The sequence below is a fragment of the Chiloscyllium punctatum genome, unplaced genomic scaffold (assembly GCF_047496795.1).
Source record: "Chiloscyllium punctatum isolate Juve2018m unplaced genomic scaffold, sChiPun1.3 scaffold_143, whole genome shotgun sequence".
Classification (NCBI taxonomy): domain Eukaryota; kingdom Metazoa; phylum Chordata; class Chondrichthyes; order Orectolobiformes; family Hemiscylliidae; genus Chiloscyllium; species Chiloscyllium punctatum.
In genome coordinates this window covers 636,174-663,074 of record NW_027309877.1, presented here as the reverse complement: position 1 = coordinate 663,074, position 26,901 = coordinate 636,174, and the positions used below count along the sequence as shown (strand labels likewise).

Below are 26,901 nucleotides of genomic sequence, written 5' to 3'. Positions count from 1 at the left end.
AGATTGCAGTGTTGGGGAGGGATCAGTCAGGGAGGGGGAGTTTGCAGTGTTGGTTAGGGATCAGTTAGGGAGGTGGGATTACAGTTTTGGGCGTGAATCTGTCAGGGAGGAGGTGATTGCAGTGTTGGGTAGGGATCAGGCAGGGATGTGGTGAGTGCAGTGTTGAATAGGGATCAGTCAGGGAGGGGGAGATTGCAGTGTTGGGGAGGGATCAGTCAGGGAGGGGGAGTTTGCAGTGTTGGGGAGGGATCAGTCAGGGAGGGTGAGATTGAAGTGTTCGGTAGTTATCAGTCAGGGAGGGGGAGATTGCAAAGTTGGGTAGGAATCAGCCAGGGAGGGGGAGATTGCAGTGCTGGATAGGGATCAGTCAGTGAGGGGGAGATTGCAGTATTTTGTAGGCATCAGTGAGGGATTGGGGTGAGTGCAGTGTTGGGCAGGGATCAGTCAGGGAGGGGGTTAGTGCAGTATTGGGTAGGGATCAGTCAGGGATGGACAGATTGCAGTGCTGGATAGGGATCAGTCAGTGAGGGGGAGATTGCAGTGTTTTGTAGGCATCAGTCAGGGATTGGGTGAGTGCAGTGTTGGGTAGGGATCAATCAGGGAGAGGGAGATTTCAGTGTTGGTTCGGTATCAGTCAGGGTGGTGGAGATTGCAGTGTTGGCATGGGATCAGTCAGGGATTGGGTGAGTGCAATGTTGGGTTGGGATCAGTCAGGGAGGGGGTGATTGCAGTGTTGCGTAGGGATCAGTCAGGGAGTGGGTGAGTGCTGTGTTGGGGAGCGATCTGTAAGGGAGGGGGAGATTGCAGTGTTGAGTGGAGATCAGCCAGGGAGGGGGTGATTGCAGTGTTGGGTAGGGATCAGTAAGGAAGTCGGAGATGGCAGTATTAGGGAGGGATCAGCCAGTGAGGGGAAGATTGCAGTCTTGGGGAGGGATCAGTCAGGGAGGGGGATATTGCAATGTTGTGAAGTGATCAGTCAGGGAGAGGGAGATTTCAGTTTTGGTTAGGGACCAATTTGGGAGGGGGTGAGTGCAATGTTGTGAATGGATTATTCAGGGAGGGGGAGATTGCAGTGTAGGGGAGGAATCAGTCAGGGAGGGGTATATTGTTGTGTTGGGATTGGATCAGTCAGGGAGGGGGAGATTGCAGTGTTGGGTAGGGATCAGTAAGGAAGTCGGAGATTGCAGTATTAGGGATGGATCAGTCAGGGAGGGGGAGATTGCAGTGTTCGGGAGGGATCAGTCAGGGAGGGGGAGTTTGCAGTGTTGGGGAGGGATCAGTCAGGGAGGGTGAGATTGAAGTGTTCGGTAGGTATCAGTCAGGGAGGGGGAGATTGCAAAGTTGGGTAGGAATCAGCCAGGGAGGGGGTTAGTGCAGTATTGGGGAGGGATCAGTCAGGGAGGGGGAGACTGCAGTGTTGGATAGGGATTAGTCAGGGAGGGTAAGTGCAGTGTTATGCAGGGATCAGACAGGGAGGGGGATATTGCAGTGTTGGGTCAGGAGCATTCAGGAAGGGGGATTGCAGTTTTCGATAAGGATCAGTCAGGGAGGGGGAGATTGCAATTGTGAAGTGATCAGTCAGGGAGAGGGAGATTTCAGTGTTGGTTCGGTATCAGTCAGGGTGGTGGAGATTGCAGTGTTGGCATGGGATCAGTCAGGGATTGGGTGAGTGCAATGTTGGGTTGGGATCAGTCAGGGAGGGGGTGATTGCAGTGTTGCGTAGGGATCAGTCAGGGAGTGGGTGAGTGCTGTGTTGGGGAGCGATCTGTAAGGGAGGGGGAGATTGCAGTGTTGAGTGGAGATCAGCCAGGGAGGGGGTGATTGCAGTGTTGGGTAGGGATCAGTAAGGAAGTCGGAGATTGCAGTGTTAGGGAGGGATCAGTCAGGGAGGGGTATATTGTTGTGTTGGGATTGGATCAGTCAGGGAGGGGGAGATTGCCGTGTTGGATAGGGATCAGTCAGGGAGGGGGAGATTGCAGTGTTGGGTAGGGATCAGTCAGTGAGGGGAGATTGCAGTGATGGGTAGTGATCAGTCAGTGAGGGGCTTTATTTAATGCGGGGTAGGTATCAGTCAGGGAGGGGGAGATGACAGTGTTGGATAGCGATCAGTCAGGGAGGGGGAGATTGGAGTGTTGTGTAGGGACCAATTTGGGAGGGGGTGAGTGCAATGTTGGGAATGGATTATTCAGGGAGGGGGAGATTGCAGTGTAGGGGAGGGATCAGTCAGGGAGGGGTATATTGTTGTGTTGGGATTGGATCATTCAGGGAGGGGGAGATTGCCGTGTTGGATAGGGATCAGTCAGGGAGGGGGAGATTGCAGTGTTGGGTAGGGATCAGTCAGTGAGGGGAGATTGCAGTGATGGGTAGTGATCAGTCAGTGAGGGGCTTTATTTAATGCGGGGTAGGTATCAGTCAGCGAGGGGGAGATGACAGTGTTGGGTAGCGATCAGTCAGGGAGGGGGAGATTACAGTGTTGGGTAGGGATCAGTCAGGGAATGGGTTATATTGCAGTGTTGTGTAGGGATCAGTCAGGGAGGAGGACACTGCAGTGTTGGGTTGGGATCAGTCAGGGAGGGGGAGTTTGCAGTGTTGGGTAGGGATCAGTCAGAGAGGGGGAGATTATAGTGTTGGGTAGGGATCAGTCAGGGAGGGGGAGATTGCAGTGTTGGGTAGGGATCAGTCAGGGAGTGGGTGAGTGCAGTGTTGGGTAGGGAACAGTCAGAGAGGGGGAGATTGCAGTGTTGGGTAGGGATCAGTCAGGGAGGGGGAGATTGCAGTGTTGTGAAGGGATCAATCAGGGAGGGGGTCAGTGTAGTGTTGTGTCGGGATAGAGGAAAATCAGGAGGGCAAAAAGGGGACATGAGATTGCTTTGGCAAATAGATTTAAGGAGAATCCAAAACATTTGTATAAATCCATGTAGGACAAAAGGGTCACTGGGGAGAGTATAGAGCCCTCAAAGATCATGGCAGCCTGCACGTGGAGCTGCAGGAGATGGGGGAGAAACTGAACAAGTGTTTACTGTAGAGAAGGACATGGATGATGTAGAATAGAATGATGGTTTGGGAAATAGCATTGGGAAATAGATGATGTCATCTTGCAAAATGTCCATATTACAGAGGAGGAGGTGCTGGATGTCTTGAAATGGTTAAAGGTGGATAAATCCCCAGGACCTTTTCAGGTATACTCTCGATCTCTCGGAAGCTAGAGAAGTGATTGCTGTGCCCTTTGCTGAAATATTTGTATCATCGATAGACACAGGTGAGGTACCAGAAGACTGCAGGTTGGGCTAACGTGGTGCCACTGTTTAGGAAGGCTGGTAAGGACAAGCCAGGGAACTGCAGACTGGTTCACCTGACGTCAGTCGTGGGCACGTGGAAAGATGGATACATGAGGGACAGGAATTACATGTATTTAGAAAGGCAATGTCTAATTAGGGATAGTCAGCATTGCTTCGTACGTGGGAAATCATGGCTCAAGATATTGAGTTTTTTGAAGAAGTACCAAAAGGATTGATGAGGGCAGCACGGTGGATGGAAGCGACATGGACTTCAGTAAGGTGCTCGAAATGTTTCCACATGGGAGATTGGAGAGCAAGGATAGATCTCATGGAACACAGGGTAAACCAGCCATTTGGATATGGATCTGGCAGGAAGGTATAAGACAGAGGGTGGTTGTGGAGGGTGTTTTTTTCAGTCTGGAGACCTGTGCCCAGTGGAGTGCCACAAGGATCGGTGCTGCGTCCACTACTTTCCATTAATGATATAAATGATTTGGATGTGAACACAGCAGGTATAGTTAGTAAGTTTGCAGATGACACCAAAATTGTAGTTGTAGTGGACAGTGAAGAATGTTACATCACATTACAACGGGATGGTGAACTGATGGGCCAATGGGCTGAGGAGTGGGAGATGGAGCTTTATTTAGATAAATGGGAGGTGCTACATTTTGGAAAAGCAACTCTTCGCAGGACTGATCCACTTAATGTTAAGGTCCCAGGGAGTGTTTCTGAACAAAGAGACCTTGGAGTGCAGGTTCATTGTTCCTTGAAAAGAGAATTGTGTGTCGATAGGATAGTGAAGAAGGAGTTTGGTATGGTTGTGTTTACTGATCAGTGCATTGAGTAGAGGAGTTGGGAGGTCATGTTGTGGCTGTATAGGACATTGGATAAGCCACTTTTGGAATATTGTGTGCAATTCTTGTCTCCTCCCTATCGGAAGGATGTTGTATAAATTGAAAGGGTTCAGAAAAGATTTACAAAGATGAAGATAGGATTGGAGGAATTGAGCCACAGGGAGAGGTGAAATGCACTGGGCCTGTTTTCCCTGGAATGTCTGAGGCTGAGGGGCACCCATATGTAGGTTTATAAAACCATGAGACAAATCGATAGGTATAACAGACATGTTCTTTTCCCTAGGGTGGGGTAGTCCAGAACTGGAGGGCCCAGGTTGAGGGTGAGAGGGGAAAGATATAAAAGGAACGTAAGGGACAACGTTTTGATGTGGAGGGTGTTGCGTGTATGGAATTAACTGCCAGATGAAGTTGTGGAGACTGGTACAATTACTGCATTTAAAAGGCATTTGGATGGGTATACGAACAGGAAGGGTTGAGAGGGATTTGGGCCAACTGATGGCAAATAAAACGAGATTGTGATAGGATATGTTGGTGGCGTGGATGATTTGTTTCTGTGCTGTACATCTCTATGACTGTAAATGTTTTGCACTGTCCATTTCCAGCCACACACTTCACTGTTTCCCCTGTTTACCTTGGTCAGTTCTCCTCTCAAACACATGTCAATGGCTTTGGTTGTGATTGTCGGGTGTGCTTTATGGTCACTTTAACAATCCATCATCTCACTGAATTTCACTACACGACAATTTCCCAGAGGATATCTCAGTGGGACATTACTCCTTCCCTCAGCGTCATCACCCAACGGTCGATCTGAGATAGTCACCTCCCTGGCCGTTTGCACAACGTGTTATTCAAAGAAACACTGACACAAACATTCAAAGAGGAGTTCGGAGAACATCACTTTTGCCGATGTGACTGCCCTAGATTATACAAAGACTGAAGTCTCCCAGAATTATCACAGTGGCTTTGTATTACACAGGAATGTGTAACAGGGTTGAGCATTGAAATACTGTTAGGTCACCTAAAAACTGTTCTCCTGCTTGTGTTTTTGACACGTGTTACCCAGAATCTGCATTCAGACTGATTCAGCTGCATCATCTGAGGCCAAATGCTTTCTCTGTAATGCCTTTGTTACCCATTACTGTCAGGGATACCCATCCTGCACTCCCTGACACCCCTCAAGGAGGTGGACAATAGAATATTCATGATCCACCTTTTGTTCACCCTGTCACCACTAAATCTCATTTATCTCTGTGCCACAATCCATCCACCTTATTGCAGAGACATTATCCAGTACAAAAAAAGAACATTAAGATTGACTCTTTCCACAATTTCTTGTCACAGTCCAATTCACTGATGTACAGTTTCAGTTAAACTCTGTCTCTCCCTGTTCCTTTCTGCTTGTCTTCAGCTACATCACCATTTTCTCTTTGGATTTGGATAGGTCCTTTCACCTGAACCCTGGCCCTGCATCCTCTCTGTCAGTTTAAAGTCCTGCCCATAAGCTTACCGACACGGTTGACCAGGACACTGTTCCCAGCAGTGTTGTGTTTAATTCACTCATGGGATGTTGCTGTCTCTGGTTAGCCAGCATCGCATGCCCACTCCGAGCTGCTCTTGAGCTGAGTGCCTTGCTGGATCATTTCAGGGGGCAGTTGAGAGTCAACCCCATTGCTCTGGGTCTGGATTCATATGTAGGCCAGACCCGCTGCCCATAACAGATTTCCTTCCTGAAAGGATATGAGGCAGTTAGATGGGTATACTGCACTCCAGTATTAAGGTTTGGATGAACAGTCGGGTGAGAATAGCACGAGGCCATCACCTGTCCCAATCGTAGTTCAACCGTCAGTGAGTACTGATCCCAATGCAGCATGAATCAAACCCCTTTCACCATGACCATTGTTTGCTCCTGATATCTTCCTGCACTCTGGTGATATCACTCAGTCTCCCTCCATGTGATACCGCTCACTGTATGGGTCTAATTGCTGCCTCTGTTATGTCTCTCACTCTTGCAGTTAATCCAGATTCTGAGCTAACAGAATTCTCCACTCCAGAGAGAAAAACAGCACAGGCCAGAGATGGAGACTGAAATTTTCCAGATCTATGTGGGACTCAGTGCCATTCTCCTTGTGTAACCCTCACTTCTGAAGGGCTTTTGCCCGAAACATCGATTTCGAAGCTACTTGAATGCTGCCTGAACTGCTGTGCTCTTCCAGCACCACTAATCCAGAATCTGGTTTCCAGCATCTGCAGTCATTGTTTTTACCTCACTGTAGCAGTTTAACTTCCCATTCTGTCTATTTCTCTGTCTCCTGCAGGTAATCAGGATGTTCCTGTCTTAGCCGAATTCCTAACTCCTGTCTCGTCCATAACCACATCAAAGTCGCTTGGTCAACCAGAGATAGACGGAGAGGGAGATCTGGAGCCTTCAGTAAATCCTGCAGACGGAAAGATCACTCACAGGAAACAGCACAGCAAGGAGGTCGTGGCCTTCTATATTCAGACACGGAAGACAGGACATAGATACAGAGCTGGGCAAGGTGCAGCAACATTCTAGACTTCATTCCCACCATCTTGTGAGGGTCCTGCTTTCACCTCCGCTGTACTAGTCCTCCCTGGGACATCTCTTTCTCTCTCTCTCTCTCTCTGACTTTCTGTCTCTTTTTCTTTATCCCCTCTCTCACCCACCCACTCTCATTCTCTCTCTCACCCCCCTCTCACCCTCTCTCTCTATCTCTCTTCCCCTCACTCACTCTCTCTCTCTCACCCTCTCACTCACTCTTGCTCCCACCCCCTCACTTATTCTCCATCTCATCCCTGTCTCTCAACGCACTCTCTCTCTCTCCCTCGCGTGCCTCTCCCTCACATCCCTCTCTCTCTCTGGCTCACCCTGTATCTCTCCCTAGCTCGCTCTCCCCCTCTTTCTATCTTACTCTCTTTCTCATTCTCTCTCTTCCCCTTATCGCGCTCTCTCTCGATCTCTCAGACTCTCTCTCTCATTTCTGTCCCCTCGCTCACTCACCACTTGCACCTCTCTCTCTCCCTCGCATGCCTCTCCCTCAAGTCCCCCTCTCTCTCTGGCTCGCCCTGTATCTCTCCCTATTTCGCTCTCCCCTCTTTCTATCTTACTCTCTTTCTATTCTCTCTCATCCCCTTATCATGCTCTCTCTCTCTCGATCTCCCAGACTCTCTCACATTTCTGTCCCCTCACTCACTCTCTCTCTCGCTCGCCCCATCTCTCGCCCGTCTCCCTTGCTCACACTTCGATCACCCCTTCTCTCCCTTCACTCTCGCTCCCTTCTCTATCACTTTCTTCCCCTCTCTCTGCCCCCTCTCTATGCCCCCTCTCTCCCTCCGCCCCTCTCCCCCCACTTTCTCCCCCGTCTCTGCCCCAGTCTCTCCCGCCCCTCTCGCGCCCCTCTCTCGCCCCCTCTCTCGCCCCCTCTCTCACCCACTCTATCGACCCTCTCACTGGACCCCGTCTCTTGACCCCCTCTCTCGATCCCTCTCTCTCCTCTGTCTCCCCACCCTCACCCCTCTCTCTCACCCCCTCTCTCGATCCACTCTGTCGACCCCCTCACTTGACCCCTTCACTCGACCCCCTCTCTCGAATCTCTCTCGACCCCGCTGTCTCGACCCTTCTCTCTCTACCCACCTCACTCCACCCCCCTCTCTCCCCACTCTCTCTCCCCCTTTCTCCCCATCTCTCCCCCTCTCGTACCCCTCACTCGACCCTCTCTCTCGACTCCCTCTCTCAACACCCTCTCTCGACTCCTCTTGTTCTCCCATCCCCATCCCCCCTCCACCCCCCTTTCCGCCTCCCTCTCTGCCCCTCTCTCAACCCCCCTCACTCTACCCCCTCTCTCGACTCCCTCTCTCATACCTCGTTTCCCCATCTCTCCCCCTCCCCCTCACTCAACCCCCTCACTCAAGACCCCTCACTCGATCCCTCACTCATCACCCTCTCTCGACTCCCCCTCTCTCGACTCCCACTCGCTCGACTCCCTCTCTCACCCCTCTCTCCCCTTCACTCTTCCCCCTCTTTCGACTGACTCTCTCTCCCCATTCACTCCTTTTCTGTCCCCCTTTCTCCACATTCCCTCTCCCCTTCCTCACCCTCCCCCTCTCACTAATCCTGTCACTCCCCGTCTCAGCCCGTTGCTCTCCCCGTCTCTCCACCCCTCTCTCCCCCTTTCTCTCCAGTCCCTCTCCCCCTGTCTCTCCCTCTCACTCGACACCCCTCACTCGATCCCACTCTCTAGCGCCCCCCTTCTCTCGACCCCCCTCTCTCGACACCCCCTCTTTCAAACCCCCTCACTTTACACCATCTCTCGACTCCCTCTCAGGACCCGCCACTCTCGACCCCACCTCTTGACCCATTCACTCGAACCGCCTCACTTGAACCCCCTCTCTCTCCACCTCTCTCTCACCTTCTCCTCCTCTCCCCCATCCCTCTCTTGCCCCCTCTCGATCCCTTTTCTCCCCCTTTCTTTCCCCCCCTCGATCCCCTCACTCGCGACCACCCTCGAACCCCCTCTCTTGACCCCCTCTCTCGACCCCCTCACTCAACCCCCCCCCACTCGACCCCTTCACTCCAACCCCTCACTCAACCCCATCTCACTCGGCCCCCTCACTCGACCCACTCTATTGACCACCCTTTGTCTATATCCTCTCTCTCTCTCCCCTCTCTACCCCTCTCTCAACCCCCCTCATTCAACCCCCCACTCACTCAAACCCCCTCACTGGAGCGCCCTCACTCGGCCCCCCCGCTCACTTCCCGCTCTCTCTCCCTCAGCCCCTTTCAGTCCCCTTTCTCCCCACTCCCTCTCCCCTTTACTCACCCTCCCCTTTCACTCCCCCTGTCTCCCCGTCACTCTCCCTGTCTCTCCACCCTTCACCCCCCCCCTCTCTCGCCATCTCTATCCCTCTCCCTCTCCCCACTCTCTCTCCCCCTCTCTCTCTCCCCCTCACTCTCCCACCATTCTCTCCCCCGCCTTTCTCCACACACTTTCTCACCGCCGCTCTTCTCCCTCTTTCTCAGCCCGTTATCTGCCCCCTCTCCCACTCTATCTCTCCCTTCTCTCTACCTCTTTCTCCCAGTCTGTCTCCCCCTGTCTCTCCTCACTCTCTCCCCCTCTCTCTCTCAACCTCTCACTCTCCCCTGCCCTCTCCCCACTCTCTCCCCTCTCTCTTCCCACTCTTTCTCCCCGCTCTCTGACCCTCTCTCCTGCACTCTCTCCCACTCTCTCCCCCCTCTCCCACTCTCTCCCTCACTCTCCCCCCTCACTCTCCCCCCACATTTTCCACCTCTCTCTCCCCACTCTCTTTCCCCCGTCTTCCCTCTCCCTCTCTCCCCCACTCTCCCCATCACTCCCCTTTCCCTTGCCCCTTATCCCTTGCCTCCTCTCTCTCCTCTCTTTTGCCCCTGTCTCTCTGCCCCTCTCTCTGCCCCTCTCTCTCCCCTCACTCTGTCACCTCACTTTCCCCACCCTCTCTCACTCCCCTCCCTCTCTCCCTTCCTCCCTCTCTCACCCTGTCATTCACTATCCTCCCTCTCCACCACTCACTGCCCCCTCTCTCCCTTTTCTCGAACCACACTCCCCCGTCTCTTTACTTAGAACATAGAACATAGAAAAATACAGCGCAATACAGGCCCTTAAGCCCTCGATGTTGCGCCGACCGAAGCCCACCTAACCTACACTAGCCCAATAACCTCCATATGCCTCTCCAATGCCCGCTTAAATGACCATAAAGAGGGAGAGTCCACCACTGCTACTGGCAGGGCATTCCATGAACCTCACAACCCGCTGAGTAAAAAATCTACCCCTAACATCTGTCCTATACCAACCTCCCCTTAAATTAAAGCTGTGTCCCCTAGTAACAGCTGACTCCATACGCGGAAAAAGGTTGTCACTGCCAACCCTATCTAAACCCCTAATCATCTTGTACACGTCTATCAAATCTCCCCTAAACCTTCTTTTCTCAAATGAGAACAGCCCCAAGTGCCTCAGCCTTTCCTCATACAATCTCCCTACCATACCAGGCAACATCCTGGTAAACCTCCTCTGCACTCGTTCCAATGCCTCCACATCCTTCCTATAGTATGGCGACCAAAACTGCACACAATACTCCAGATAAGGCCGCACCAGAGTCCTATACAACTGCAACATGACCTCAGGACTCCGGAACTCAATTCCTCTACCAATAAAGCCCAGTACACCATATGCCTTCTTCACCGCACTATTTACCTGGGTGGCAACTTTTAAAGAACTGTGTACATGGACACCAAGATCCCTCTGCTCATCCACACTACCAAGTAGTCTACCATTAGCCCAGTAATCCATCTTCTTGTTACTCCTACCAAAGTGCATGACTTCACACTTAGCTACATTGAATTCCATTTGCCACCTTACTGCCCAGTTCTGCAACTTATCTATATCCCGCTGTAACCTGCCACATCCTTCTTCGCTGTCCACAACTCCACCGACTTTCGTGTCATCCGCAAACTTGCTCACCCAACCTTCAAGCCCCTCCTCCAGGTCATTTATAAAAATGACAAACAGCAATGGTCCCAAAGCAGATCCTTGTGGAACACCGCTAGTAACTGCGCTCCAAAATGAACCTATACCATCAACTACTACCCTCTGTCTCCTTCCAGCCAGCCAATTCCTAATCCAAACCTCTAATGCACCCTCAATGCCATACCTCCGTAGTTTTTGCATTAGCCTGCCATGGGGTACATTATCGACCGCCTTGCTAAAATCCATATACACCACATATACTGCTTTACCCTCGTCCACTTCCTTGATCACCTTCTCAAAGAATTCAATAAGGTTTGTGAGGCACGACCTGCCCTTCACAAAACCATGCTGACTATCCTTGATCACATTATTCCAATCCAGATGTTCATAAATCCTATCCCTTAAGATTCTCTCTAAGACTTTGCCCACAACAGAAGTGAGACTGACTGGCCTCTCGTTACTCGGGCTATCCCTACTCCCCTTCTTGAACAAGGGGACCACATTTGCTATCCTCCAGTCTTCTGGCACTGTCCCCGAAGACAACGACGACCTAAAAATCAAGGCCAATGGCTCCGCTATCTCCTCCCTAGCTTCCCAGAGGATCTGAGGATAAATGCCATCAGGCCCAGGGGACTTATCTATTTTCATCCTTTCCAGTATTCCCTAGACCTCTTCCCTACGTACCTTAAGGCCATCCATTCTAATCACTTGTGACTCAATATTCACATCAGCAACAATGTCCTGTTCCTGAGTGAATACTGACGAAAAGTATTGATTTAGTGTCTCACCGATCTCCTCCGCCTCCACACACAACTTCCCATTACTGTCCTTGACTGGACCGATACCTACCTTAGTCATCCTTTTATTCCTGACATACCTATAGAAAGCCTTTGGGTTTTCCCTAATCCTACCAACTAAGGACTTTTCATGTCCCCTCATTGCTGCTCTTAGCTCTCTCTTTAGATCCTTCCTGGCTACCTTATAACTCTCAATCGCCCCAACTGAACCTTCACGCCTCATCTTTACATAGGCCGCCCTCTTCCCTTTCACAAGGGATTCCAATTCGTTATTAAACCACGGCTCCCTCACAAGACCCTTTCGTCCCTGCCTGACTGGTACATACTTATCAAGGACACCCATTAGCTGTTCCTTGAACAATCTCCACATATCATTTGTGTTCTTCCCTTGAAGCCTATTTTTACAAACCACACATCCTAATTCATGCCTCACCGCATCATAATTTCCCTGCCCCCAGCTATAACTGTTGCTCTGCAGTACACACTTATCCCTCTCCATCACTAGAGTATAAGTCACCGAGTTGTGGTCACTGCCCCCGAAGTTCTCACCTACCTCCAAGTCTAACAACTGGCCTGGTTCATTACCTAGAACCAAATCCAGTATGGCCTCACCTCTTGTTGGCCTATCTACATATTGTGTCAGGAAACCCTCCTGCACACATTGGACAAACTACTTCTCTCGCTCTACCCTCTCTGTCTCTCCTCTCTCTCCACTTCACTCTCCCCATCGCTCTCCCCTCTCTTTCTCCCCGTCTCTCCCCCTCTCTACCCCCCTCTCTCCCTCTCTCTCCTCCTCTCACCACCTCTTTTCCCATCTCTCTATACCGTCTCTCTCACTCCGTCTCTCTACCCCTCACTCTCTCCCCCCTCACTTTCTCTTCACTGTCTCCCACATCCTGTCACCTAACTGTCTCCCCTCTCTCTTTCACTCACTCTCTCCCTACTCTCTCCCCCCACTCCCACCGGCCACACTCTCCCCCACTCTCTCTCCACAATCTCTCTCCCCCCTCTCTCTCCCCTCTCTCTCTCCCCGCCTCTCTCCCCCCCTCTCTCTCCCCCTCGCTCTCCCTCTCGCTCTCCCCCTCGCTCTGCCCCTCTCTCTCCCCCTCTCTCTCCACCTCTCTCTCACCCTCCCTCTCCCCATCTCTCTCCCCCTCTCTCTCCGCCCTCTCTCTCTCCCCCTCGCTCTCCCTCTCGCTCTCCCCCTCGCTCTCCCCCTCTCTCTCCCCCTCTCTCTCCACCTCTCTCTCACCCTCCCTCTCCCCATCTCTCTCCCCCTCTCTCTCCCCCTCTCTCTCACCCTCCCTCTCCCCATCTCTCTCACCCTCCCTCTCCCCATCTCTCTCCCCCTCTCTCTCCCTCTCTCTCTCCCCGTCTCTCTCTCTCCCCCCTCTCTCTCCCTCTCTCTCTCCCCCCTCACTCTCCCCTGTCTCTCTCCCCTCTCTCTCTCCCCATCTCTCTACCCGTTTCTCTCTCTCCCCTTTCTCTCCCCCATCTCTCCCTCCACTCTCTGTCCCCACTCTGTCCCCCTCCCTCTGTTCCGTCTCCCACTTCTCTCTCCCCACTCTCCCCTCTCTCTCCCCTTCCTTCTCTCTGTCTCCCGGATCTTTCTTCAATAACTCTCTCCACCTCGCTGTCACCTAAATCTCTCCCCTCTCTCACCCTCTGTCTCCATCTCTCACTCACTTCCTCTCTCACCCTCTCTCTCTTCCCCCACTCTCTTCCCCCACTCTCTCCCCCTCTCACTCCCATTTTCTGCCTCTCTCTCTCCCCCAACCCCTCTCCCCACTTCTGCTTCCCCCTCTCTCTTCGTCTCTCTCCCCGACTATATCCCCCTCTCTCTCGCCCTCTCGCTCCACCCTCACTCTCCCCCCCTCACTCCCTGTCTCTCCCACTCTCTCTCCCCCACTCTCTTCCCTGCTCTCTCACGCCTGCTCTCTCACCTCCGCTTTCTCGCCCCCTCTCTCCTCTCTCTGTCACACCCCTCAATCTCCCCTAACTTTCCCCATTTCTCTTCCCCTCTTTCTCGCCCGCTCTCTACCCCCTCTCTCTGCCCTCTCTCTACTGCCTCTCTATCTCTGCCCCTCCTCTACCTCCTCCCTTCCCCCTCTCGCCCCTCCCTCTCTCTCCCCCGCCCTTGCCCCCTCTGTCGGCCTCTCTCTTCCTTCTCCCTTGCCCCTTCTCCCTTGTCTCCTCTCCCTCCCATCTTTCACCCTCCCTCTCTCGCCCTTCTCTCTCTGCCCCTGTCTCTGCCCCTCTCTCTCCCCTCACTCTGTCACCTCACTCTCCCTCCCCTCTCTCACCCCTCCCTCTCTCACCCTGTCATTCACTATCCTCTCTCTCTCCCACTCACGTCCCCCTGTCTCTCCACCTCTCTCAAACCCACACTCCCCCGTCTCTCCACTTCTCTCCCACCAACCCTCTCTCTCTCTCCCCTCTCTCTCCCGTCTCTCTCCCCCTCTTTCTCCCCGTCACTCTACCCCATCTCCCTTCCCCTCTCTTTCTCTTCCTCTCTCTGCCCCTCTCACTCTCCTCCCTCTCTCTCTGCTGCCTTGCCCCCTCTCATCCACTGTCTAAGCGCTCAATCCCCCTTTCTTGCCTCCTATCTACCCCTCTCTCCCCTCTCTCTACCGTTTCTCTCTACCGTCTCTCTCACCCCTTTCTCTACCCTGCACTCACTGTCTCCCCTCTTTCATTCACTTAACTAACTCTCCTGGACCCTGCCACCTAACTCTCTCCCCTCTCTCTCACTCCCTCCCTAACCCGCTCCCTCGCCACTCTCTCCCCCACTCTCTCCCCCCACACTTACTGCCCACTCACATCCCCACACTCTTCTGCTCTCTCCCCTACTCTCTCTACTCCCCATTTCTCTCCATCTCTCTCCCCCTCTCTCTCCACCCCCTCTCTCCCCCTCTCTATCCCCCTCTCTCTCCCCTCTCTCTCCCCTCTCTCTCCCTTCTCTCCCCCACCTCTCTCCTCCCTCTCTACCCCTCCCTTTGTCCCCCTCTCTCTCCCTCCACTCTTTGTTCCCCCTCTGTCTCCCTCCCTCCGTCCCCCTCACTCTCATCTCTCCACCACTCTCCCCTATCTCTCCCCTTTCCATCTCACCGCCTCGCTCTTCCTCGCTCTCTCTCTCTCCGCCCTCTCTCACCCCCTCTCTCCACCCTCTCTCTCTACCCCGTTCACCCCCTCTCTTTAACCCTCACTCTCTCTCTCCATTCTCTCTCTCTTCACTAACTCTCTCCCCCACTCTGTCACCTAAATCTCTCCCCTCTCTCTCCCTCTCTCACTCCCTCCCTCTCTCACCCTCTCAATCTCTCCTCCCTCTCCCCCACTCTTTTCCCCCACTCTTTTCCCTCACTCTCTCGCCCACTCTCTTCTCCCACCATCTTACCCCACTCTCTCCGATTTCTCTCCCCTCTCTCTGCCCCTTTCTGTCTCTTCCCCCTCCCCTTCTCTCTCCCCTCTTGCACTTCTGTCTCTCCCCCTCTCTCTTCCCATCTCTCTCCCCATCTCTCTCCCCCCTCTCTTCTCATGGTCCCCCTCTCAACACATTTTCTGTCCCCGTCTCTCTCCCCCTCCCTCTCCCCCACCTCTCCTTCCTCCGTCTCTCTCCCCGTATCTCTCTCGGTCTCTCTCCTCCCTCTCTCTACCCTCCCTCTCTACCCTCACTCTCTACCCTCACTCTCTCCCCCCCCACGCTCTACCCCCCTCTCCACACTCTCACCCCTGTCTCCCCACTCTCTCACCCCTGTCTCCCCACTCTCTCACCACTCTCTCCTTCTCTCTCTTCCCGCACACTCTACCCCCGCTCTCTCACCTCCGCTCTCTCCCCTCTCTCTCTCCCTCTCTTTCTCACCCCCTGTCTCTTCCTCCTCTTTCACCCCACGCTCTCTGCCCCTTCTCCCCCTCTCACTCTCTACTGCCTCTCTATCTCTCCAATCTCTCTCTCCCCTCCCCTCTCCCCCTCCCCCCTCTCTCTCCCCCTCCCTTGCCCCTCTCTCTCGCCTGTCTCTCTCCCCTCTCTCTGAGTCTCTCTCCCCTCTCCCTTGCCCCTTCTCCCTTGCCTCATCTCCCTCCCTTCTTTCATCCTCCCTCTCTCGCCCCTCTCGCTCTGCACCTCTCTCTGACCCTCTCTCTCTCTCCCCTCACTCTGTCACATCACTCTGCCTACCTCTCTCACTCACTCCCTGTCTTCCTCCCACTCTCTCACACACTGTTACTCACGATCCTCTATTTCCCCCACTCACTCCCCCCTCTCTCTCTCTCCCCCTCACACCCACACTCCCCCTCTCCACTTCCCTTCCACCACCCCCTCTCTTTCTCCCCTCTCTCTCTCCCTCTCTCTGCCTCTCTCTTCAGCCTCTATCCCCCTCTCTCTCTCCCCTCTCCCCGTCCCTCTTCCCCAGTATCTATCTTGCTCTACCGCCTCTCACTTCACCCCTCTCCAAGACTCTCTATCTCGCTCCCCCCTCTCCACTTCCCTCTCTCGCCCCCTCTCTCACCAACTCTCCACTCCTCTCTCCCACTCTCTCTCCCCATCCTTTTCCCCTCTTCTCTCCCCTTCTCTCCCTCTCTTTCTACCGTCTCTCTCTCTCAACCCTTCTCTCTTCACCTCTCTCTCTCTGACCCCCACTCTCTCCTCTCTCTCTTCACTAACTCCCTCCCCCACTCTGTCAACCAACTCGCTCCCTCTCTCTCCCTCCCTCCCTAACACTCTCCCTCCCCCAATCTCCTCCCACTCTCTCCCTACTGTCTCCCCACACTCTCCCCACTCTCTCTCTCCCCACTCTCCCCCTCACTCTCACCCCCATTGTCTCCCCTAATCTTCCCCTCACTCTCTCTGCCCCCACTCTTTCTGCACTCACTCTCTCTCTCACCCTCTCTCTCCCCTCTCCCCTCCTCTCCCCTCCTCTCTGTCCCCAAACTCTCTCTCTACTCCTTACTCTCCTCCTTTCTCTCCTCCTTTCTCTCCTCCTTTCTCTCCCTCTTTCTCTGCCCCCTCTCTCGTCTCTCTCTCTCCCCGTCGCTCTCCCCCTCTCTCTCTCCCCCGCCTCTCTCCCCCTCTCTCTTCCCCCTCTCTCCCCTCTCTCCCCCCTCTGTCCCCCCTCTCTCTCCACTCTCTCTCTCTTCCCTCTCTCTCTCTCCCCTTTCTCTCTCCCCTCACTCTTCCCTCTCCCTCCCCTCTCTCTCTCCCCTCTCTCTCTCCCCTTCTCTCTCCCCTCTCTCCCCATCCCCCTCTCTATCCCCACACTCTCCCCCTCTCTCCCCTCTCTCTCCGTCTCTCTCCCCCCCTCTCTCCCCCCTCTCTCTCCCCTCTCTTTCCCGCCTCTCCTCCCTCTCTCTACCCACTCTCTCTGGCCTCCTCTCTCTCGTCCACCCTCTCACCCCACTCTTTCTTGCCCCCCTCTCTCGCACCCTCTGACCTCCATCTCCCCTCTGTCTTGCCCCACTCTAACTCCCCTCTCCCTCCCCCTCCCTTGCTCACCTCTCTCTCTTCCCCTCTCTCTACCCCTCTCTCTCCCATCTCTCTCTCTTCACTAGCTCTGTCCCCTTACTCTGTCACCTCTTCTCCCTCCCCCTCTCACACGCTCCCTCGCTCACTCCCTCCCTCTCACTCTCCCCTACTCTCTTCCCCCCTCTCCACCTCTCTTGACCCCACTCTTGCCCTGTCTTTCCCCCTCTCTCTTGCCCCTCACTCTCACCCCCTCACTCTCATCCCCTCTCTCTCACCCCCGCTCCCTCACCGCCTCTCCCTCACCCCATCTGCCTCACCCCCTCTCTCTCCACATATCTCTCTCCACCCATCTCTCTCCATCCATCTCTCTCTCACTCTCTCTCCCCCTCTCCCCGCTCTCTCTCCTCTCTCTCTCCCCTCTCTTTCTCCGTCCCAACCCCTTCTACCCAGCCCCTCTGTCTCTAACCATTCTCTCCCCTCCTCTCGCGCCCTCTCTCCCCCTCTCTGGCCCCTCTCTCCCCCTCTCTCCCCAACCTCTCTCTCCCCCTCTCTCCCAAACACACTCTCTCCCTCTCTACCCCCTCTCTCCCCCCTCTATTGCCTCTCCCTCTCTCACCCCCTTTCTCTGCAACCTCTCTCAACCCCCTCTCTCTCGCCGCACTCTATTGCCCCCCTCTTTCGCCCCCTCCCTCTTGCCCCGTCTATCCCCATCTCACCCTGTCTCTCGTCGTTTTCTCTCTCTCCCCTTTCCCTCCCCCTCTCTATCTCACCCGCTCTCTCTAAGCCTCTCTCTCCATCTCTCTCTTCACGAGCTCCCTCCCCTTACTCTGTCACCTCACTCTCCCTCCCTCTCTCACGTCCTCCCTCTCTCACTCCCTCCCTCCCTCTCACTCTCCCCTGTCTCACCCCGACTCACTGCCCTGTCTCAACCCCACTCACTCCCTTCTCTCTCTCCCACTCACTCCTCTCTCTCAGTCCCTCTCTCGCGCCCCTCTCTTCCCCTCTCTCTCCCCCTCTCTCCCCCTCTACCCGCCTCCATCACCCCTCTCTCTCGACCCTCTCTCCACCCCGCTCACCCCTCTCTCTACCCCTCAATCGCTCTCTCCCCTCTCTCTCTTCACTAACTCTCTCCCCCACTCTGTCACCTAAATCTCTCCCCTCTCTTTCCCTCCCTCTCTCACTCCCTCCCTCTCTCCCTCTCTCACTCTCCCCTCTCTCCCCACTGTCTTTCCCCAATCTCTCCCGAATATCTTCCCCCACTCTCACCGCCATCTCTCTCCCCTATCTCTCCCCCTCCCTCTCTCACCCTCTCACTCTCCCCCTCTCTCCCCGTCAATCTCTCCCCACTCTCTCCCCATTCTCACTCCCCTTCTTTCTCTCCCCATCTCTCCCCTCTCTCTCCCCTCCACCGTCTTTCTCCCCTCCCTGTCCCCCTCCACCCTCTTTCTCCCCCTCCCTCTCTCACCCCTCTCACTCTCCCCCCTCTCTACCTCAATCTCTCCCCACTCTCTCACCCAATCTCACTCCCCTTCTTTCTCTCCCCTTTTTCTGCCCCTTTCTCTCTCCCTTTCTCTGCCCGCTCTCTCCCCCACAACCCACTCTTCCCCCTCTCTCTGTTCCCCACTATTTCTTCCCCCCGCCCCCTGTCGCTCTGTCTCCCCTCGCTCTGTCCCCCTACTCTCTGAAGTCCACTCTGTCCATTCTTCCTCTCTGTTCCCCTCCACTCTCTGTCCCCCCTCTGTCCCCCAGTCTCCCTCTCTCTGTTCATCTCTCTCTGTCCCCCACTCTCTCTGTCCCCCTCTCGCTGTCGCCCCTCTCTTTACCAGACCCCTCTTTTTCCCCAACCCCTCTGTTCCCCCTGTCTTTGTCCCCCCTGTCTTTGTCCCCCCTCTGTTCCCCACTTTCTGACCACCTCCGTCTTTCTGTCCCCGTCTCTCTTTCCCCCAATCTCTGACTCCCACTCTCTCTGTCACACTCTCCCTGTCCCCTCGTTCCCCTCAGTCTGTCCACCCCTTGTTCCATTCCCCTCTGTCTGCGTCCCCCGACCCCCCCTCTCTTTGTCCCCCCTCACTGTCCCCCTCTCACTGTTCCCCCCTCTCACTGTCCCGCTCTCACTGTCCCCCTCGCTCTGTCCTCCCACCTCTGCCCCTCTCTCTGTCCCACCCTCGCTCCGTCCACCCTCCCCATCCCCCTGTCTCTCAGTCTCCCCCTCACTCTGTTGCCCCCCTCGCTCTGTCCCACCTCTCTCTGTCCCCCCTCTGTTCCCCACTATGTCTTTCTCCCTCTCCGCCCTATCTCTCTGTCCCCCTTTTTCTGTCCTCCTGTCTCTGTCCAACTCTCTCTCTTTCCTTCTCTCTGTCCCCGTCTCTCTGTCCCCCTCTCTCTGTCCCACCTGTCTGTACGCCCCCCGTCTGTCCCCCTCTCTTTGTCCCCCTCTGTCTCTGTCACCCTCTCTCTCTCTGTCCCCCTCTCTCTATCCCCCTCTCTCTGTCCCACCTGTCTGTCCCACCCGTCTGTCCCCCCTCTTTCTGTACCCCCTCTCTCTGTCCCCCTCTTTCTGTCCCCCCAGTCTCCCTCTCTCTGTCCCCCTCTTTCTGTCTCCCCTCTGTCCCCCAGGCTCCTAATCTCTGTTGATCTCTCCTTGTCCCCCTCTCGCTCTGTCGCCCTATCTCCCTGTCCCCCCCTCTGTCCCCCCTCTCTGCCCCTCCCTCTATGCCCCCCCGCCCCATTCTCTCTGCCCCCTCTCTCTGCCCCCTCTCTCTGTCCCCCTCTTTCTGTCCCCCCACTCTCCCTCTCTGTCCCCCGCTTCCTGTGCTCCCTCTGTCCCCCAGTCTCCCACTCTCTGTTCATCTCTCTCTGTCACCCACACTCTCTGTCCCCCTCTCTCTGTCACCCCTCTCTTTGCCACCCCCCTCTTTCCCCCCCCCCTCTGCACCCCCCTCTCTGTTCCCCTCTCTCTGACCACCCCCCTCTCTCTGTCCCCCAATCTCTGACTCCCCCCTCTATGTCCACCCCTCACTCCATCCCCCTCTCCCTGCCCCCCTGAACACCATCTCTGTGTCCCCCTCACTGTCCCCCTCTCACTGTCCCCCTCTCACTGTCCCCCCCCGCTCTGTCCTCCCTCTCTTTGCCCCTCTCTCTGTCCCACCCTCGCTCTGTCCACCCTCCCTATCCCCCGTCTCTCAGTCTCCCCCTCACTCTGTCTCCCCCTCGTTCTGTCACACCTCTCTCTGTGCCCCCTCACACTGCCCCCTGCTCTCTGCCCCCCACTATCTCTTCCCCCCTCTCTGCCCTCTCTCTCTCTCCCCCTCTCTTTGTCCCCCCTCTCTGTCCCCACCCTCTGCCCCCGGCTCTCTGTCCCCCCATCCCTCCTCTTTCTGTTACCCTCTTTCTGGCCCCCTCTCTGTCCACCTTCTCTCTGTCCGCGCTCTCTCTGTCCCCCCCATCCCCCACACTCTGTCGCCCCCTCTCTGTGCCTCGCTCTCTGTCCCCCCTCTTTCTGTTCTCCTCTCTGTTCGCACTCCCTCTCTCCACCCTCTCTCTCTGTCCCTCTTTCTCTGTCCACCTCTGTCTGTCCAACTCTCTCTGTTCCCCTCTCACTGTCCCCTCCCTCTGCACCCCCTTTCTTTCCTCTCTCTCTCTCTCCCCCTCTCTCTGTCCCCCTCTTTCTGACCCCCAGTCCCCCTCTCTCTGTCCCCCTCTTTCTGTCCATCCTCTGTCCCCCAGTCTCCCACTCTCTGTTCATCTCTCTTTGTCCCCCTCTCTCGCTGTCCCCCTATCTCTCTGTACCCCTCTCTCTGTCGCCCCCCCGTCCCCCCTCTCTCTCCCCTCTCTCTGCCCATCCCTCTCTGCCCTCCCGCTCACCTCTCTCTGCCCCCCTCTCTGCCCCCCTCTCTCTGTCCCCCTCTTTCAATCCCCCAGTCTCCCTCTCTCTGTCCTCCTCTTCCTGTCCCCCCTCTGTCCCCCAGTCTCCCACTCTCTGTTCATCTCTCTCAGTCCCCCACTCTCTCTGTCCCTTGCTCTCTGCCCCCCCCTCTTTGCCACCACCCTCTTTTTCCCCACCCCCTCTGCCCCCCCTCTTTGTCCCCCCTCTCACTGTTCCCCACTCTCTGACTCCCCCTCTCTCTGTCCACCCCTCGCACCGTCCCCCTCTCCCTGCCCCCCGACCACCCTCTCTGTGTCCCCCTCACAGTGCCCCTCTCACTGTCCCCCTCTCTCTGTCCCACCCTCGCTCTGTCCACCCTCCCTATCCCCTGTCTCTCAGTCTCCCCCTCACTCTGTCGCCCCCTCGCTTTATCACACCTCTCTCTGTACCCCCTCACACTGCCCCCCTCTCTCTGAACCCCACAACCTCTTCCCCCCTCTCTGCCCTCTCTCTCTCTGCCCCACTCTCTCTGTCCCCCTCTTTCTGCTCCCCCCAGTCTCCCTCTCTCTGGCCCCCTCGTCCTGTTCCCCATCTGACCCCCAGTCTCCCACTCTCTGTTCATCTCTCTCTGTACACCACTCTCTCTGTCTCCCTCTCTCTGTCCCCCCTCTCTTTGCCAGCCCCCTCTTTTTCCCCTCCCCCTCTGTCCCCCCTCTCTTTGTCCCCCCCCCTTTGTCCCCCCTCTCACTGTTCTCCACTCTCTGACACCCCCCCTCTGTCCCCCTCTCTCTGTCCCCCACTCTCTGACTCCCCCTCTCTCTGTCCACCCCTCGCTCCGTCCCCCGCTCCCTGCCCCCCTGACCATCCTCTCTGTGTCCCCCTCATTGTTCCCCTCTCACTGTCCCTCTCTCACTGTCCCCCCCCGCTCTGTCCTCCACTCTCTGCCCCTCTCTCTGTCCCACCCTCGCTCTGTCCACCCTCCCTATCCCCCTGTCTCTCAGTCTCCCCCTCACTCTGTAGCCCCCTCGCTCTGTCACACCTCTCTCTGTGCCCCTTCACACTGCCCCCCTCTCTCTGGACCCCAGTATCTCTTTCCCCCCTCTCTGCCCTCTCTCTCTCCCCCTCTCTCTCTGTCCCCCATTTCTGTCCACCCGTCCCTCCTCTTTCTGTTGCCCTCTTTCTGGCCCCTTCACTGTCCGCCCTCTCTCTTTCCATGCTCTCTCTGTTCCCCCCTGTCCCCCACACTCTGTCGCCCCCACTCTGTGCCCCGCTCTCTGTCCCCCCTCTGTCCCCACTCTTTCTGTCCCCCCCCCTCTGTTCGCACTCACTCTCTCCTCCCTCTCTCTCTGTCCCCCTTTCTCTGTCCCCCACACTCTGTCCAACTCTCTCTGTTCTTCTCACTCTGTCCCCCTCTCTCCGCACCCCTCTCTCTGTCCCCCTCTCTCTGCCCCCCTCTCTCTGTCCCACCTGTCTGTACCCCCCGTCTGTCCCCCTCTCTCTGTCCCCCTCTCTCTCTGTCACCCTCTCTCTCTGTCCCCCTCTCTCTGTCCCTCTCTCTCTGTCCCCCTATCTCTCTATCCCTCTCACTCTGTCCTCCTCTCTCTGTCCCCCCCGTCTGTCTGCCTCTCTCTGTCCCCCCTCTCTCTGTACCCCCTCTCTCTGTCCCCCCAGTCTCCCTCTCTCTGTTCCCCTCTCTCTGTCTCCATCTCTCTGTCTCCCCTCGCTGTCCCTCACTCTCCCCCCATGACCCCTCCCTCTGTCCCCGTCTCTCTGTCCCCATCTCTGTCCCCCTCTCTCTGTCCCCCCTCTCTCTGTCCATCTCTCACTGTCCCAGTCTCTCTCTGCCCCCCTCTCTCTATCTTGTCTCTCTGTCTCCCCCCTCTCTCTCTGTTCCCCCTCTCTCTGTCCCCCTCTCTATTTCCCCTTCTCTCTGTCCACCAAATCTCTCGGTTGCCCTGCTCTCTGTCCCCCCCACCTCTGTCCTCCTCTCATCTCTGTCACTGTGACTCTGCCCCCTCTCTCTGTTCCCGTCACTGTGTACCCTCTCTCCCTGAACCCCTTTTCCCTGCCTCACTATGACGACCTCTCTCTGTCCCCTCTCTCTGTTCCCCTCTCTCTGTCCCCACCTCTCTCTCTGCCCCCTCTCTCTCTGTCCCCCTCTCTCTGCCCCCTCTCTCTCTGTCACTCCTCTCTCTGTCCCCCCTCTCTCTGTCCCCCTCTCTCTGCCCCCTCTCTCTGTCACTGCTCTCTCTGTCCCCCCTCTCTCTGTCCCCCGTCTCTTTGTCCCCTTCTCTCTGTCCTCCATCTCTCTGTACCCGTGTCTCTTTCCCCTCTCTCTGTCCCCCATTCTTTGTCCCTGATTCTCTCTGCCCCTCCCTCACTGTCCACCTCTCTCTCTGCCCCACTCTCTCTGTCCTCCTCCTCTCTGTCACCCCTTTCTCTCTGCCACTCTCTCTGTCCCACTCTCTCTGCCCCCCTCTCACTGTCCCCCCTCTCTCTGTCCCCACTCTCTCTGACCACCCTCTCTTTGTCCGCCCTCTCTCTGTCCGCCCTCTCACAGTCCCCCTCTCATAGTCCCCCTCTCTATGTCCCCCTCTCTCTGTCCCCCCTCTCACTGTCCCCTCTCTCTCTATCCCCCCTCTCTCTATCCCCCCTCTCTCTGTCCCCCTTCTCTCTGTCCCGCTCTCTCTGCCCCCTCCCTCTGTTCCCCACTCTCTGTCCCCGTCTCTCTGTCCCCATCTCACTGTCACCCATCTCTCTGCCCCCACCTGTCCCCCTCTCTGTGTCACCCATATCTCTGTGACACTATTTCTGTCCCCCCTCTCTCTGTCACCTCTCTCTCTGTCCACCTCTCTCTGTCACTCCTATCACTGTCCCCCCTCGCTGTCCCCCTTTCACTGTCCCCTATCTCTGTCCCCACTCTCTCTCCCCCTCTCTCTGTCCCCACTCTCTCTGTCCACCTCTCTCTCAGTCCACCTCTCTCTGTCCCCCCTCTCTGTCCCCCTCTCTCTGTCCCCACTCTCTCTGTCCCCCTGTCTCTGTCAACCCTCTCTCTGCCCCCATTCTATCTGTCCCCCTTTCTCTGGCTCCCTTTCTCTGTCCCCCCTTTCACTGCCCCCCTCTCTGTCCCCCATCTCTCTGACCCCATCTCTCTGTCCCGATGCTCTCAGTCCCCACTTTCTCTGTCCCCTCCTCTCTGTCCCCCACACTCTGTCCCCCGCTCTCTGTCCCCCGCTCTCTGTCCACCTCTCACTGTCCCATTCTCTCTGCCCCTCTCTCAGCCCCTATCTCTGTTCGCTCTCTCTGTTCCCCCCTCTCTATTTTCATCTCTCACACTCACTCTCTCTCTGCCACCCCCCTCTGTCCCCCTCTCTCTGTCCCCCCTCACTGTCCACCTCTCTCTCTGCACCTTCTCTCTTCCCCCTCTCTGTGTACCCCGTTTCTCTGTCCCCATCTCTCTGTTCCCACGGTCTCTGTACCCCCTCTCTCTGTCCCCTCTCTCTGTACTACCTCTCTGCCCCCTCTTTCTGTCCCCCTCTCACTGTCCCCACTCTCTCTGTCCCCACTCTCTCTGTCCCCACTCTCTCTGTCCACCTCTCTCGCTGTCACCTCTCTCTCTGTCCACCTCTCTCTGTCACCCGTCTCACTGTCCCCCTCCCACTGTCCCCCTCTCACTGTCCCCCTCTCTCTGTCACCCCTCTCACTGTCCCCCCTCTCACTCTCCCCTTCTCACTGTCCCCGTCTCACTGTCCCCCCCTTTCTCTGTGCCCCCTCTCCCGGCCCCCACACTCTCTGTCCCCCCTCTCTCTGTACACCCTCTCTCTGTCCCCCATTCTTTGTCCCTGTCTCTCTGACGACCTCTCCCTGTCCACCTCTCTCTCTGTCACCTCTCTCTCTGTCCACCTCTCTCTGTCACGCCTATCACTGTCCCCCCTCGCTGTCCCCCTTTCACTGTCCCTCTCTCTCTGTCCCCACTCTCTCTCCGCCTCTCTCTGTCCCCACTCTCTCTGAACACCTCTCTCTCTGTCCACCTCTCTCTGTCCCCCCTCTCACTGTCCCCCTCTCACCGTCCCCCTCTCACTGTCCCCCCTCTCTCTCTGTCCCCTCCTCTCTGTCCCCCACTCTCTGTCCCCCGCTCTCTGTCCCCCGCTCTCTGTCCACATCTCACTGTCCCCTTCTCTCTGCCGCCTCTCTCTGCCCCTATCTCTGTTCGCACTCTCTGTCCCCCCTCTCTATTTCCATCTCTCACTCTCACTCTCTCTGACACCCCGGCTATCCCCCTCTCTCTGTCCCCCCTCACTGTCCGCCTCTCTCTCTGCACCATCTCTCCTGTCCCTCTCTCTGTACCTCGCGTCTCTGTCCCCATCTGTCTGTTCCCACGGTCTCTGTACCCCCTCTCTCTGTCCCCTCTCTCTGTCCTGCCTCTCTGCCCCCTCTTTCTGTCCCCCTCTCTCTGTCCCCCACTCTCTCTGTCCCCACTCTCTCTGTCCACCTCTCTCTGTCACCTCTCTCTCAGTCCACCTCTCTCTGTCACCCCTCTCACTGTCCCCCTCTCTCTGTCCCCCCCTCTCTGTCCCCCTCTCTCTGTCCCCCTCCTCTGTCCCCCATTCTTTGTCCCTGTCTCTCTGACCACCTCTATCTGTCCCCTCTCTCTGTCCATTTTCTCTGTCCCCCTTTCTCTGTCTCCCTTTCTCTGTCCCCCTCTGTCTGTCCCCGTCTCTCTGTCCCCATCTCTCGGTCCCCCTCTCTCGGTCCCCCGTCCTCTCTGTCCACTGATCTATCTGTCCCCCTCTCTCACTGTCCCCAACTCTCTCTGTCCCCCACGCTCTCGGCCCCCCGCTCTCTCTGTCCCCTGCTTCTCTGTCGCCGCTCTCTCGGTCAGCTCTCTCTGTCCCACTCTCACTGTCACGCATCTCTTTGCCCCCCATCTGTCCCCCCTTCCTCACTGTCTCCCCCTCTCTCTGTCCCCCTCCCTCTGTCCCTCTCTCTCTGTCCCCTTTCTCTGTCACCGTTTCACTGTCACCCATTTCTCTGCCCCCATCGGTCCCCCCTCTCTCTGTGTCCCTCTCTCTGTCCCCCCTCTCCCTTCCCCCCCTCTCTCTGTCCCCCCTCTCTCTGTCCCCCTCTCTGTCAACCCTCTCTCTGCCCCCATTCTATCTGTCCCCCTTTCTCTGGCTCCCTTTCTCTGTCCCCCCCTTTCTCTGCCCCCCTCTCTGTCCCCCATCTCTCTGACCCCATCTCTCTGTCCCGATGCTCTCAGTCCCCACTTTCTCTGTCCCCTCCTCTCTGTCCCCCACACTCTGTCCCCCGCTCTCTGTCCCCCGCTCTCTGTCCACCTCTCACTGTCCCATTCTCTCTGCCCCCTCTCTCTGCCCCTATCTCTGTTCGGTCTCTCTGTCCCCCCTCTCTATTTCCATCTCTCACTCTCACTCTCTCTCTGCCACCCCGTCTGTCCCCCTCTCTCTGTCCACCCTCACTGTCCGCCTCTCTCTCTGCACCCTCTCTCTTCCCCCTCTCTCTGTACCCCGTTCCTCTGTCCCCATCTCTCTGTTCCCACGGTCTCTGTACCCCCCCTCTCTCTGTCCCCTCTCTCTGTACTACCTCTCTGCCCCCTCTTTCTGTCCCCCTTCTCTATTTCCCCGCTCTCTCTGTCCCCCATTTCTCTGTCCCCTTCTCTCTGCCCCCTCTCTCAGCCCCTATCTCTGTTCACTCTCTCTGTTCCCCCCTCTCTATTTTCATCTCTCACACTCACTCTCTCTCTGCCACCCCCCTCTGTCCCCCTCTCTCTGTCCCCCTCTCTGTCCCCCCCTCTCTCTGTCCCCCCTCTCTCTGTCACCCCTCTCTCTGTCTCCCCTCTCTCTATACATCTCTCACTGTCCCAGTCTCTCTTTGCCCCCCTCTCTCTGTGTCCCCCTCTTTCTTTGCCCCTCTCTCTGTCCCCCTTTCACTGTCTCCCCTCTCACTGTCGCCCCTCTCTCTGTCCCACTATGTCTGTCCCACTCTCACTGTCCCTCTCTCTCTGTCACACCTCTATCAGTCTCCCCTCTCTCTGTCCATCTCTCACTGTCCCAGTCTCTCTCTGCCCCCATCTCTCTATCTTGTCTTTCTGTCTCCCCCCTCTCTCTCTGTAC

The 26,901-nt window shown here is 56.3% G+C and overlaps 1 long non-coding RNA gene across 1 annotated transcript in view; it reads left to right on the top strand.

Annotated features, from left to right (window-relative positions):
• Nucleotides 1-26,901, top strand: part of LOC140471649 (uncharacterized) — a 107,199-nt gene that overhangs the window by 45,004 nt on the left and 35,294 nt on the right. The window contains exon 2 of the long non-coding RNA XR_011957142.1: nt 6,448-6,669. This is a non-coding gene — a long non-coding RNA (uncharacterized lncRNA). The remainder of the gene's footprint in view (nt 1-6,447; nt 6,670-26,901) is intronic.